This window comes from Stegodyphus dumicola, chromosome X1 (assembly GCF_044657685.1).
Source record: "Stegodyphus dumicola isolate Sdum_Otavi_A_Nest chromosome X1, ASM4465768v1".
NCBI classification, from domain to species: Eukaryota; Metazoa; Arthropoda; class Arachnida; order Araneae; family Eresidae; genus Stegodyphus; species Stegodyphus dumicola.
In genome coordinates, this window is record NC_140780.1 from 40,691,027 (window position 1) to 40,705,191 (window position 14,165).

At 32.5% G+C, this 14,165-nt stretch overlaps 1 protein-coding gene across 1 annotated transcript in view; it reads left to right on the top strand.

The window, feature by feature from the left end:
- Positions 1-14,165, top strand: part of LOC118200967 (uncharacterized) — a 40,202-nt gene that overhangs the window by 10,339 nt on the left and 15,698 nt on the right. The window lies entirely within an intron of this gene.

Here is a 14,165-nt window from a genome sequence, read left to right on the forward strand (position 1 = left end):
TGAATTCAGTTATATTCTTACAAAAATACTATTTTCGTTTTATCTCGGGGTGTCATATTTACTTGTGTATGTATTTCCCCTTTCACGAAATTGTTAGCTAGAATCTTAACACATATTTTAAAAACTTTTGATTTATAGTAGCAAAAACAAAGTATGGATCAAAAAAATAGCTTGGAAATTAAAAGAATAGTACTAAAGATAAAATTGAAAAGGATTAAAATTTGAACAAAATTGAAATGTGAGTTAAAAGAATAGTCCTGAAAACAAAGTCTTGCTGATTTTTAAGTGCAGTCGTATTAATATAATACATCTGTTCTTACGTGCTTTTTAATTTGCTAAGTTCTTACTTTAACTCATTTGCTCAAATCTAATCCTGTGAAATAAAATCATAATTTTCTCCTCCCGATTCTCAGTTGGGAAAATTGGTAAGAATGGGAAATTACACGAGTAAATGTTATAGAATAAAAAGTAAATTTAAAAGTACAAATGTTGCAAATTAGAAAAAATATATATGTATATATTTAATATTTAACTTACTGATGACATTCTCTGTCTTGCTTCCTTGGTTTTATTCAAACTAACAATGCAGAAGTTTATTAGATTGTAAGGGTTTATATAACTGAAAGGAGTTAAAATAATAAATAAATAAAATAAATGAAAATAAACATATATATATATTTTAATTAAATTATTTCATAATAAAAAATATAAAAGCAAGATACATAGTAAAAAATAAATTTAGTGCTCTACGTATAAAATATATTATTTAACACCATAAAATACTAACTGTTATAAGTATAATCCCTGTACAGAAGTTAAGTTATACTTGTCAGATGTACCAGTACAAATATCTTGTTACATATGGCTTAATTGGAAAGATCAATCCAAACATATGAAACAGCTCAAGTGTCACACAAGAACAATGATATAAAATTTAAAAAAAGAACATTTAATTTATAGATAAATTGCTTACATTTCATATGCAGTTCAACAATAAAAATTAGTCTTACTTAGTTTGCTTGTAAGTTAATTAGCATATGAGATATTGTAATTTTCATTATAACTTCGAGATGATAAAGGTTAGGTTAATTAATTAAGGCAAAGCATATGATGGTTATCCACTTCAGAGGAAGGATGCTTTTGTAGAGGACTTTCAAAGGGAAGTTGACTTAGATTTACATTCAGGGAAAGCCATGCAAAAATCACAGGATTGAATCCAGGTCGAACTACCAGTGTTCAACAGTTTTACCTTTTGGTCATTGGTGGGCCTTACAAATCAATCAAAAATTATCAAAAAATTGCTTCGCTCTTTTGTGCAGTTAATTCAGACAGTAACAGTCAGTACACCCAGTTAAATATTAAAAGATCCTGCCAAAATTTGAAGAATAAAAATGTAGAGCTCTAAATATGAATTCAGTTTTAAGTACTAATGCTAAAAATTGTTTCATATACAAGTTTTAAAATTCATGTAAGTAGCTTTAAATGAAGGTGTGACTATATTTCTCTATGAGTTCATTTGCTATATAAGAGATAGAATGCACTGAGTTTTATGCAGTGCAAATACCAGAACAAATATTAAAAAAAGCTCCCGGAACTTTATGAAGAATTCACTTATCAATACTTTTTAACAGAAGAAATTTTCAAGTATATTGCTTAAAAAAGTGTAGGAGATATATTCATGAAATTTTTAATATAGATTCACCAGACACAATTACATTATCATTGCAAATATAAGTAATTCAGGTACAATGCAATTAATTACATTATAATTGAGCCACAATTACATTTCATTATAAATGTAAGTAATTTAGTTACAATACAATTAATTATATTATAACTGAGCCACAATTATACTATAATTACAAATATAAGCTATCCAATTACAGTATAATTAAATTATTTATGTGTGCAATTACTCAGTTTTCATGTGTAACATAAATGCTAAAGTTATTCAATTATTTGTCTAAGCAATTAGTGTTTTTGCTACATGAAAAATTCACACTGATTTTTAATATATTTAGCATCGAAAGTTGCATCTTACAGTTTAAATAAATTTTTACTGATGCCTACATTGAAAAACAAGTATGTATATGAATATATACTTTTATCAAATTTAATAATAATATATTATTCTTTTTAGAAAATGAAATCTTATAAGTAAATACAAAATTTTCCCTAAATCGAAAGTTGATGTAGCAGCATTAGCCCACCTCGCGAAACACTAAACATTGCTTTATCATAACTATGAAATATCTTCGAAAGCTGAAATCGCAGAATGTTTTTGCGCATGCGATTAGTAGTAGTATATCAGAAATTAAAATACCTGTAAATGGCTCGATCAAATTCCTCAGTAACTAAATCCAGTGCATACGGCCACGTGTCGAACACCACATGCAAACAACGAATGCAAATCGGACAGGTTCATTTTATGATATAGGGAGGATAATGTAAGGATGAAAATATGAAAGAGTGATTTTTTCCTACTCGTTTTTTCCCCTCTTTATTTTCCCTTTATGTATTTAATAAAGAATACGGAGTTACGGTAACGGAAAATTACTTTTTAATACTATAAACTGATTATGCGCATTATCATTTTTAATTAAGTATTTGATTACATTGAATTTAATTTTCTGCTTTCATTAATTAATCTATTTATATGGTAAATATACGAATGTCCCCAAAATTTTTAGTGGAATAAAACTCTTATTGTATAATATTTGTTATTATATTACCATTCTAATTAATGATAAAATCATTTAATTATTATCATTAATTATAAGATCCTGCTACGGTTAATTCTTGACGAACGTGGATCTTTCTTCATTAATACAATGCGGGTACGACAAAACAGCATTCCACAAAGTTAATTTTCTGTGGAACAAATATGTTAGGTATAGTACAAGTTAAGGAACTATTTATAATTTAAATAAACCTTATTAATATTGTAATTAAAAGAAGAAAATGATAAAATGTTAATTGAATATTTAGCAAATTGTAACAGAAAGTATTTGTATTATTGCCTAATAAGCAGAACTCTTCAGCGTACCGGGTATGAATGAAAATTCTTGGGTTGGACATATAAAATGGAAACAATTAAGGTAACGCCTGTGTCCAATATCATGTTCCACAAATCCGCACTCGGAAAGGATTTACAGTGTAATAAACAATTATTATAATTATTTAATTGTTATTAGTATTTACTGTGTAATTTTTATTATTATATTAGCAATATAAGTAACAGCAATATCATAGCTATATGTACGTACGTAGCTCTGATGTTGCTGTTAATTACAATGCTAATATAATAGTATGATGCTAATATGGCAGGCTGTTAATTATAACGCGAATATTATTATTTCTAATATATGTAGTAATAACAATATAATTATTACCACAAGAGGAATAATTCTGCCAAAGAATAGAGTTCCATAATTTTTAATAGTCTTATTTTTAAAAGTAAGGGAAGAAATATGTATTATTGTTCATACGAAATTTATACAAATTATGAAAATTTTATTTCTTGATTCTCGGACTGCAAATGTATAAGAAAGAATCTTCGTATGTATATCTGCGAATATTCAAAGATGCCCCAGGTATCATTTTTCGGGAGCTAATTTCTGTCTCTCCGGCGATTGGAGGACTTGGGTGACCTCTTACACGCATAGCTGTGTAACTAACATCTACTTGTATGAATGTAAGTCTTTTGGCAGGATGCCAACCGTTGTTGCGTTAAAAATGGTGGGGAAAATACACTGCTGGCCACCCAAATTGCAACACTAAGAAAGAAGAGATATCACAACAAAATTTATGTAGTAGATAACATGTTGACCAAGTATCAAATGATTAAATTTATAGACTTCTGTGAAGTGTGGTTCTTTCCAGAATCAGTAGCCAGAGTAGCCGCCATTGTTGGAGATCACCACTGCCACATACCTCGGCATTGATTCAGAGAGACTTTGAATGTGTTCTTGGGGCACAGCAGACCAAGCAGCTTCCTTACGTTGCCAAAGTTGATCTGGTGTGGCAGCTTGGGATGTAATCTGGGTCAATCGTTCAGCAACCATAGACCACATGTTTTCTATCGGCAAAAGATTCGGAGAGCGAGCCGGCCAGAGAAGCAATTCAATCTGGAGATTGACGAAGAACCCTTGGACTATGCGTGCCACGTGTGGTCACGCATTATCCTGTTGAAATATGGCTGTGGGCAAGCCCTGAAGGTAAGGAGGGACAACTGGCTCTAACACCTCGGAGATGTAGCGCTGGCTGTTTAAAGTACCGGTAATGCGTACTAGAGGAGTGCGAGAGTGAGATCCAATACCGCCCCGTACCATAATACCCGGTGCAGGACCAGTGTGGCGGTGCATAACGCAGCTGTTCAGCATCGTCTCTCCACGGTGTTTCCAGACTCGAATCCGACCATCGTGATTTGCAGACAGAAGCGTGACTCGTCAGTAAAGACAATTTCATTCCATTCTGCCGTCCACATCCTTCTTTCATCACACTGTTGGCGGCGGCGATGTCTGTGGTTCTGCGGCAAGGGTAGACGAAACAATGGACGTCGTGCGGACAGACCACTCTGCTGTAAACGGCGTCGAATGGTATGAGCAGACACTGGATGATGCGTTACAGACTGAATGTGCTGTGCTAGGATTCGTGATGTGACTGAGCGATCCGTCACTGCCATGCGCACAATGCTCCTGTCATCACGTGAAGTGGTGCACTGAGGTGGATGCGATCGAACACGTCGGTCCGTCGTACCCTCCTGCATCCAACGGTCACATATCCGCATTACAGTTGTTTGGTTTCGTCCAACACGACTACTGATTTCCCTGAAAGATAATCCACACTCTCGGTAGGCCACTATCCTTCCTCTGTCGAACTCGACTGGTAGGATACGAACTGCGCCAAATTTGATCGAAGATCCCCGTTCCCTTATTATCTAATCCACGAACTGCGCGACATTTCCTGTCCCCTATTTCTTTTCCAAGAAGATTGGGTGCTACAAAAAGTCATTTATCGCCATTAATGAGACATTCTATTGAGACTGCAAGCCTTTATTTTCGTTTATCAATATTATAAAAATTGTGCATGCAAAACAAATACTAATTTAAAGTCTGGCGTGTGCTAAAGTAAAAATAAACTTCTTTTACACTCATTTTAAAGTTTTATGATGTTTAAAGGAATGATGAGCCAGATCGTTTTTATTCTCTGTAAGAATTAAAAACTTTCCAAGCTGTAGATTTTAGTCGCTGATATATATATAAGTTTTGAATAGTAAAATTGATGGCTTAATGACATACATAAAACGGATACATAATCAACCTATCAATATTGGATTTGTAGCTCACCTTAAAAATAAATTTGTTGTCTAGATAAATATTAACAAATCTTCTTCAAATTTACCATTTTAGGTAAACAGTTCTAATTTAATTTAAAAAATTCTCTTTATTAAACCTAAAAATTGGACTTCTTAAGTCGTTCTAAATTCACACTAATATTATTGCAATATATTCCTGTATTAAGCTTTCCATTTTTAATCATTGAAGTTATTTTAAGGTTATTTAACTTTGTTACAAATTCCATATTTTAATACTAGAAACGTTTAAATATTTATTCTGTTTTCCACCTGATGTACTTTGGCACACATTTAATTTCTAACACAAATTTAATTAATAAATTAATAATTATGAGCGTCAGCAGAATTTTCATAATTAACAAAAAAAAAAAAAAATCAAACTCCCTTATATTCATATCTTAGGATTTTCAGTTCCCTTTTAATCCATTCCTTTTTCACATATTGTTGCACTGTACTCAAGTTTTCATGTATGTAGAATTTTTATACTTTGTATTGAATTTATGCCAATTTATGTTTAAATGATAATTTTTACAAATTCTTGCATCACAACTCTAGTTAACAGAAGATGTTTCTAACACCTGGGTAAAGCTTAATCTTCAGCATGTAGCTTATTTTCTAACCTAGTTTCGGGCTGAATTATTTGTAAAATTAATTACTTGAAATTATTTGTTAACAAAGATGGTCGCTAAATCACGCTAATAATATTTCTAACTGTTGCAATTTATAATGCAACGAGTTCATGTGATTTATAATATAATTCATTTATAATTTTTTCATTAGTATTGAAATTAATAGCAGATACTGATAATGTTATACATTTAGATTACAATGATTTAGATTGCAATTGCCTTCTTCACTCATGCATTTATGCTACATTCCTAATATTTCCTGATGGCATACAAGTAAGTTTAACTCATTCACCAAACATGTAAATCTCTAATTCAGCCCACTTTTGTTCTTACGTGTGCTGTATCTTCTATTTTCTTTAATATATTGTTCAGCCTAATTTCAAAAGGTCTTATGATCAAGCGGAAAAGTCACTAAACATTGGTAGTCCGACTCGAGTTTCTAGTCCCAGTGATCCCCCAGCTCTTTCTTTTCTTTTGTACTTATTTACTGTGTAAAAATGTAGCTTAAAATTTTCAGTTCATGAAGTAAAAATACTTTTTTAATTTATTCTTTAAAAATATTGCAAAAAATTTCACTTTTACATTAGCATATCTTTTTACAAATCGCTCTAATAAGAAAAAATAAGGAAAGAAATTAACTCGGTTTCGGTGATTGATACCTCGGTGCAAATTATATGTAACATTTTCCCAAAAGCATAGAGTTTATATGGATATCAATAAATTAAAGATTATTTCTCCATCTAATTTTCTTAACATGTTTATTCCAGAATTTTCTTTTCACACTGTAGCGCTTAACTTTATGAGTTTTCTATAATCATTCAATTTCTCTAGCCATGGCAACTTTGAATACCTTTCTGACAAGTAGTTATATCTTTAACCACTGTATTTTAATTCCTGTTCACTATCAGTACATTATTCACTTGTTTCACAAGTGCAAATATTTATTTTTTACGCAAATCTACGTAAAATAGCATTAAAGCTTCAGTTATGCGGAGCTCCTCATCGATTGCTTGTTTTAGATTGAATGAAATTAAGCTTAGTGTTACTGTTAATTAGCTGGTTATTAATTAAATTTTACATTTCTAATCAATTATATGTTTAGATTACTCAAACTTTTGCATCCCAATTTTTAATTTTTGGTTAAAAAAATAAACTTTTATTTATTGAGAGGCCTGATTGATTATATTAATTTGCAGTATTGTTTATCTAATTCCTTTCTTCTAGATAAATTTTAGAAAAAAACTTCTTAGCATAATAATTTAAATTTATTTACAATTTATACGTCAGTGTTCCAAATGCATAGTAATGTTGTTATAATAGATTTCATGCTAAGCTTTTTTAAAATTTAACTAAATTTAATTTCTGCAAACATTTACATGATTACTTTAATTAACAGAAAATATTTTTAGCACACTTTAACACACTTTGATATGGAATAATTTTTTGCACGCTAGTGAACTCTTTTAAATTTTCCAGTCTAGTTCAGACATCTTGACTATTATTGATGTAATTTATTAAAAATATAATTTGTATGCTTTATAACTATTTAATTTATGATATTATTATAATAAATGAAAGATGTTTGTAATGCTTATATGTATGTTTACCAATACCTGTTATTTTCTTTGTTAGCTCTCGCATTTATTACTGTTATTCAAGTAATTAGCTTGACTGTTAGATATTTTATACTTGTTCTTGTGATATGTAATTCTATTTCTTTATTTTTATTTTCCTCTTGGCTACAATTGGTTTCGAAAAGTTAAATTGTAACCCTGTAGGCAGCAGGGGAAAATTTTTTGATTGGCGCAGTTGGACTATAGCTCAACCCAGGGGGGATTTTCATTAGCGCAGTTGGAGTACACCCACTCGACTACTTGATCAAACGATGATCGCTGTTTACTACGAGGCATAATTGATCTTTTTTTTTTTTTTTTTTTTGTGTGTGTGTGTGTGTGTGTGTGTTTGTGTTTAGGTTTATTTATTTATTTTTTGAATATATGAGTTAGACTGAATACATGCAATAGAACTGGAATTTTAAAAACAACATAGGGATAAAAACTGCAAAACTGCATTAATTCTAATCTGAAAGAGGATAAAATTTCGCTATGGTAATTGACAAAATGTACATCATGCAACATTGTCATATTTGAATATATAGATTCGAAGATTATCTTCATGTCTGCAACGACAAAAGGATGAAAATATTGACATATTATTGTAAGGTGATTTTTTTAATGAATTTTAAATAAAACTGAATATCATCGAACTTTTGAGTGAAAATATCCTAAAGAGCATAATTATTTCATTATTTTTAACTGGGAGCTGTAATCAAGTGAATGTGGGTAATTTAATGGAAATTTAAAAACTATATATTCAAATACACAAATGTAAACAGCATGCTTAAGAAGTTTAATCCAGCAGATTTTGGTGGAGATTTACTAAGACGTAATCACTTGTTTAATCGCTTGTTTTAAAACACATTCAAATATTCATGATTATAAAATTTTTGAAGGAATAGTTTTAATAAATTTCCTTTAAGAACATTGTGATTGCTTAATGGGCATTTTTGCTCACAATTTACATCATTACATGTTTTTATCTTGTGAGTATAAGCTGTGTATAGGGGCAAATTTTTTAAAATTAAAACATGCATATAAAGCTTAGCATATGGATCATTTTATACGCATATCAATCATTTTATATGCATTTTGCAAGTATCAGGCAATTTATTACGATTAATTAAATTGTTTACTTATATATATATATGTATGCATATAAAGTAATTTTAGGAGTAATAAAATTACTTTATATCAGAACTAAGCATTTTTAATTTCTCAAATGAAATTTTATGAAATAAGTTTTAATATTGATGGTCTATATGTATAGTAAATTTAAGCATAAAAAGACAAATTATTGCAGAATAATATTCAGTGGTTGCATATTTGGTGGCTGTATAATACGTTATAAATGGATTTTTGAATGTATATATTTATATGTTAATTTAAAAGTTTGATTAACTGTAAGTAAAGGTAGTTTATTTTTTAATCAAAAACTAAGTTTTGAAAGCAAATATCTTGCTGTCATTTTGCAGTTTTTTATGTGTAAGTAAGTCGCACTGATTTTCATATTTCCATTACTTACTATGCATATATAATGGCCTAAAATCATATTTCAGCAAAATAAATTGTTTCTTGCATATTCAGAGTAATTTCATGCACGAAACACTTGGGAGGGAAAGAAAAAAACGTTGATATTGTAAATATTTAAAAATGTTAAAACAAGACCCTAAATTTCAGATATTATACACTGAAGTGACAAAAGTCATGGGATAGCAATATGCAAATATACAGATGGCAGTAGTATCGCGTAGAAAATGTATAAATGCGAAGTGCTTTGGCAGGGCTTTCATTTGTGTTCAAGTTATTCATGTGAAGAGGCTTTGACGTGATTATGGCCGCACGACGAGAATTAACAGACATTGAACGCGGAATGGTAGTTGGAGCTAGACGCATGTGTCATTCCATTTCGGATATCGTTAGGGAATTCAACATTCCGAGATCCACTGTGTCAAGAGTGTGCCGAGAGTATCTAATTTCAGGCATAACATCCCACCATAGACAGCGCAGTGGCCGACCACCTGCACTTAACGACCGAGACCAGCGACGTCTGCGTAGAGTTGTCAATGTTCACAGACAAGCAACACTGCGTCAAATAACCGCAGAAATCAATGTGGGACGTACGAGGGACGTGTCCGATAGGACAGTGCGGCGAAATTTGTCTTTTTGGGGCTATGCCAGCAGAAGACCGACTCGAGTGCCTTTACTGACAGCACGACATCGCCTGCAGCGACTCTCGTGGGCTCGTAAGCATATCGGTTGGTCCCTAAACGAATGGAAAACCGTGGCTTGGTCAGATGAGTCACAATTTCAGTTGGTAAGAGCTGATGGTAGGGTTCGAGTGTGGCGCAGACCCCACGAAGCCATGGACCCAAGTTGTCAACAAGGCACTGTTCAAGCTGGCGGTGGTTCCATAATGGTCTGGGCTGTTTTTACATGGCATGGACTCGGTCCTCTGGTGCAACTGAACCGATCATTGACTGGAAGTGGATACCTTCAGCTACTTGGAGATCACTTACAATGGACTTCACGTACTCAAACAACGATGGGATTTTTATGGATGACAATGCGCCAAGTCACCGGGGAAAAATTGTTCGCGATTGGTTAGAAGAACATTCTGGAAAATTCCAGCGAATGATCTGGCCACCTAGATCGCCCGACATGAATCCCATCGAACATTTATGGGACATCATCGAGAGGTCAGTTCGTGCCCAAAACCCTGCACCGTCAACACTTTCACAATTATGGACGTCTATAGAGGCAGCATGGCTCAATATTCCTTCAGGAGACTTCCAACGACTTGTTGAGACCATGCCACTTCCAGTTGCTGCACTTCGCCGGGCAAAAGGAGGACCGACAAAATATGAGGAGGTATCCTACGACTTTTGTCACTTCAGTGTATCGCAGATGTAAATTTTTGAATACATTTTCTTAAGTTTGGAAAGAAAGATTATATTTCCAAATAATAAAGGCCTGATAATCCTAATACAGTGCTTTGTATTTCAGTGATTTGAATTCATTAATTTTTTATTCAGAATCATCGTTCATCACCTCTAACGTATGTTTTTGTAACTGCATAGATAATAAATCTAAGCAAATGTGTGTTGGATAATAGCAAACCTCATAACTGTATGTTAGAAAGTAGCGTCAAACATTTCTGTAAGAGATAATGTTAACCAGAAATCTAAAACTACACTTCAGCCAGTAAATAAACGTAGTTAGAAAATTAAAACTTTCACAGCTTGTACTACTATCATTTTGATGCAAAATAAGTTTAAAAATCTCCGAGACCATTTTAAATTCTAATCGTTGAAATATTTTACTAACAAACTTCGTGTAGCATAATACGAGCAAGTTCCTCATACAAAGTTCTTCACGAAGGCATCCTTTCGGCAGGTACAGTAGACGCCGCTTAATGTAATCGTGATTAATGTCATCATTTTGATATTATTAGCGAATGCTGAAGGTCTGTTCCGTTATATACGGAAACATGGAAATTATATTTCTCCTTTTTATGAACAATTCGGTTAATGTGATCAAAATGTTACGAAATAAATTTTTTAATACGAAGTAAAGTGCCCAAATGAAAAGTAATGAAATAAGTTTAAAGTGCATTATAAAATTGCCAAGTTACAGAAAAATGTTGTCAAAAAGCGCTAAACATCTTGGTTTGGATTTTACTTATCCATTTAAAATCAGCGCCTCCCATAAAAGGGGGAAAAAAAAACTTAGTTTGAAGTAGATTTTCAATGACACTGTCGATTTGAAGGAAAATCAGACACAGGTCCTTCTTCTTCAGGAACAAAAAAAAAAAAAAAAAAAAAAAGCTGCAGAATAAAAAAAGCTTTCTCTGAATACCTTGGAATGAATTTTAACAGTGGCAGATTTTCCTCTAATGAGCGATGCCTTTCCAGTTCCTTCCAGTTAAGTTTGGTTTGGTTTTTATTAGATTACGGCAAAGCACTCGAGGGCTATCTGCCTTAATTGAGGGATGCCTTCGTGGAGGACTTTCTAAGGGAAACTGGCTCGTATACACGTTACACATGAGGAAAACCACGAAAACGCCCATGCAGCCAGCCCGTTCGCGGGATTCGAACCTCGGACCGAACTACCAGTGTTCAGCGACGTTACCGCTCGGCCGCTGGTGGGCCTCCAGTATTAAGATAAGAGGTACCAACCACATCGGTCAAGTAATTTCCATGAAAATTGAACTTTTGAATTAAAAGATGTAATGAATAATTCATTTACAAACTTTTGCATTTTATTTAAAATTCTGTGAAAAAGCCAGTTATATGTTTCTAATTATTTTATATTAAATTAGTTAGATTCTATTGCTATTTCGAAAGATATTTTTTTCTCATCGTTTAATGTTATGCAGTTAATGTTAACAAAATAGCCGCGGACAAACGTTTTCACATTAATCGGCGTTTACTTTAGTTCTTGTGTACTGCACCATAATCAGTTAAACAAAGTAAACGATTGCATAGTACTAACAAACTCTTCAATTAACAGTCATCTAACTTTATTTCACTAACTTTCACGAAACTAAAACAACTGTAAAAATTAAAAGCACTCGTAGTTTCGTTCTAGCCTTATACTAAAGGTTTGCAAGAAATCCGGTTTATCATAAAGCGATAAACAAAGCAAAGCGGAACTTTTACGCTGGCATGAATAAAACAGACGCTGACATATCCAAATGTGTCACATCGATTTCTAAAACTTAGCGCAAAGAAATACGTCTAAAGCAGTGAAATTAGATTGCTTCTACTTTCATTGTTTGGAAAATCCACGCCCATGAGAATGGATCCTGACCAGTGAAGCCTTTTACATCTTTCATCCTGTTTGTCACTAAGCCAATCAGAGTTATGCAAAATGTCAGGCGCCTAAAGACACGCCCACTACGCGAATTGTCTGGCTAAGTATTGTCGTTAGAAATTTTATTCTATAGCTTCATCCAGGAAGGCATCCCTCCCTGTAGGCAGATAGCCCAGTGGGCTCTTCTGTAATCATATAGTTCAATACAATCCACCCAGGAGATCCAAAGTTAAGGTAAATGCAATTTCGGCGTTTGGCGATTTTTCGCGACTCTGGCGATTTAAACTTTATAACTCTCTTTTTATTGAAGGCTTCGTCATATATTCTCGGCAGTTACGTAGAAATAGAAAGATTTTATTGCATAACTAATAGTGGATATTGTTGCAGGAAATGAAATATACAGAATCTACAGATATGGAGTCACGGTACCTTTATCAAGATACAGATTTCGGACTGGAGAAAAGGACAGGAAATTCAAAATGAAGAGGTTCCATAGAAACAACATCATGGAGTGATGATAGAAAATAAAATTTTTCACATCATTGGGATATTTGGCATTGTGGAGTGGTAGTTCGGGCTCTTCAAGTTCTAACACACGTTGTGTACATTTTTGCTGTTCTCTGCACAGAGCTAACCGAAATATTATCTGAGTATTTTTTTTTTTTTTTTCATTGCAAGGCAGTCTGAAGTTCCTTGCATATTATAGGGTCACGGTCTCCTCTGTGTTAGACGTTTACTAAAAACGGCCCTGGTACGTCCGAGAAAGTCCGGAGAACTGTAGAGCCTGTTCAACCAGTGCGGTTGCCCCGGGTGGCGAAATATAGGCGAGGGAAAATTTTTAGAATTTAAGAATTTAGTAAGGCGCCAGCGGAAAAATGTCTAACACCGGTCTTGTACTTATAATTAATTTCCTTTCAACTTATAATTAATTATAACTACTAATTAATTATAATTTCCTAATAATTTAATTACAACTACTAATTAATTATAATTTCCTAATAATTTAATTACAACTACTAATTAATTATAATTTTCTATTTCTAATTAATTATAATTTCCTATTTATAATTAACTTCCTTCTTATAATCAATATCCTTTCAAATCAAAATCAAAGAAAAGTCGCGATACAGACGAAGTCTCTGCTTAACTGCTAAACAATCAGAAGACGAAAAAGAATTATGTTTATGAGTTTCTTTTTTCGAATAGTTTTAACCGTAACAGAAAACATATTACTTAATTATTATATTTTCAGATTTATTGATGTTAATCTATGAATATTTCCCAACGAATATCCGTGGAAACGCAAGTAAGTTTCATATTTTCACGAAATATTATCTTTTTTTAGTTTGGGTTGTTATCCCTTTAGTGCACATATCAGAGTCATGTAAGTTAACAGGTTTAGGAGGCGAGAAAATTTAGATACTAGGAGAGAAATTTGGAGATTTTAGATAATAGGGGAGAACGATTTGGGAACATTTATATTGTCAAATTATGGTATAACAAACGAAAGTGATGGATTGATTTCGTCGCTTTAGTGTTGAGTAGTTTTTTTTCGGTTTGGGTTCAGTGTAAGGTAGGATTTCACGGAAATTGTTGTTACCTGGATGATTAGTATATCACCGTTTGTGAATTCTTCAAATCACCTTAAAATGCATGTTACTCTGAATGATGATTTTACACTCAAAGAGAATAGACGATATTTCGTATATAGGTTTTTAATATTAATCTCTGTTGAATTTTCCAGTGATA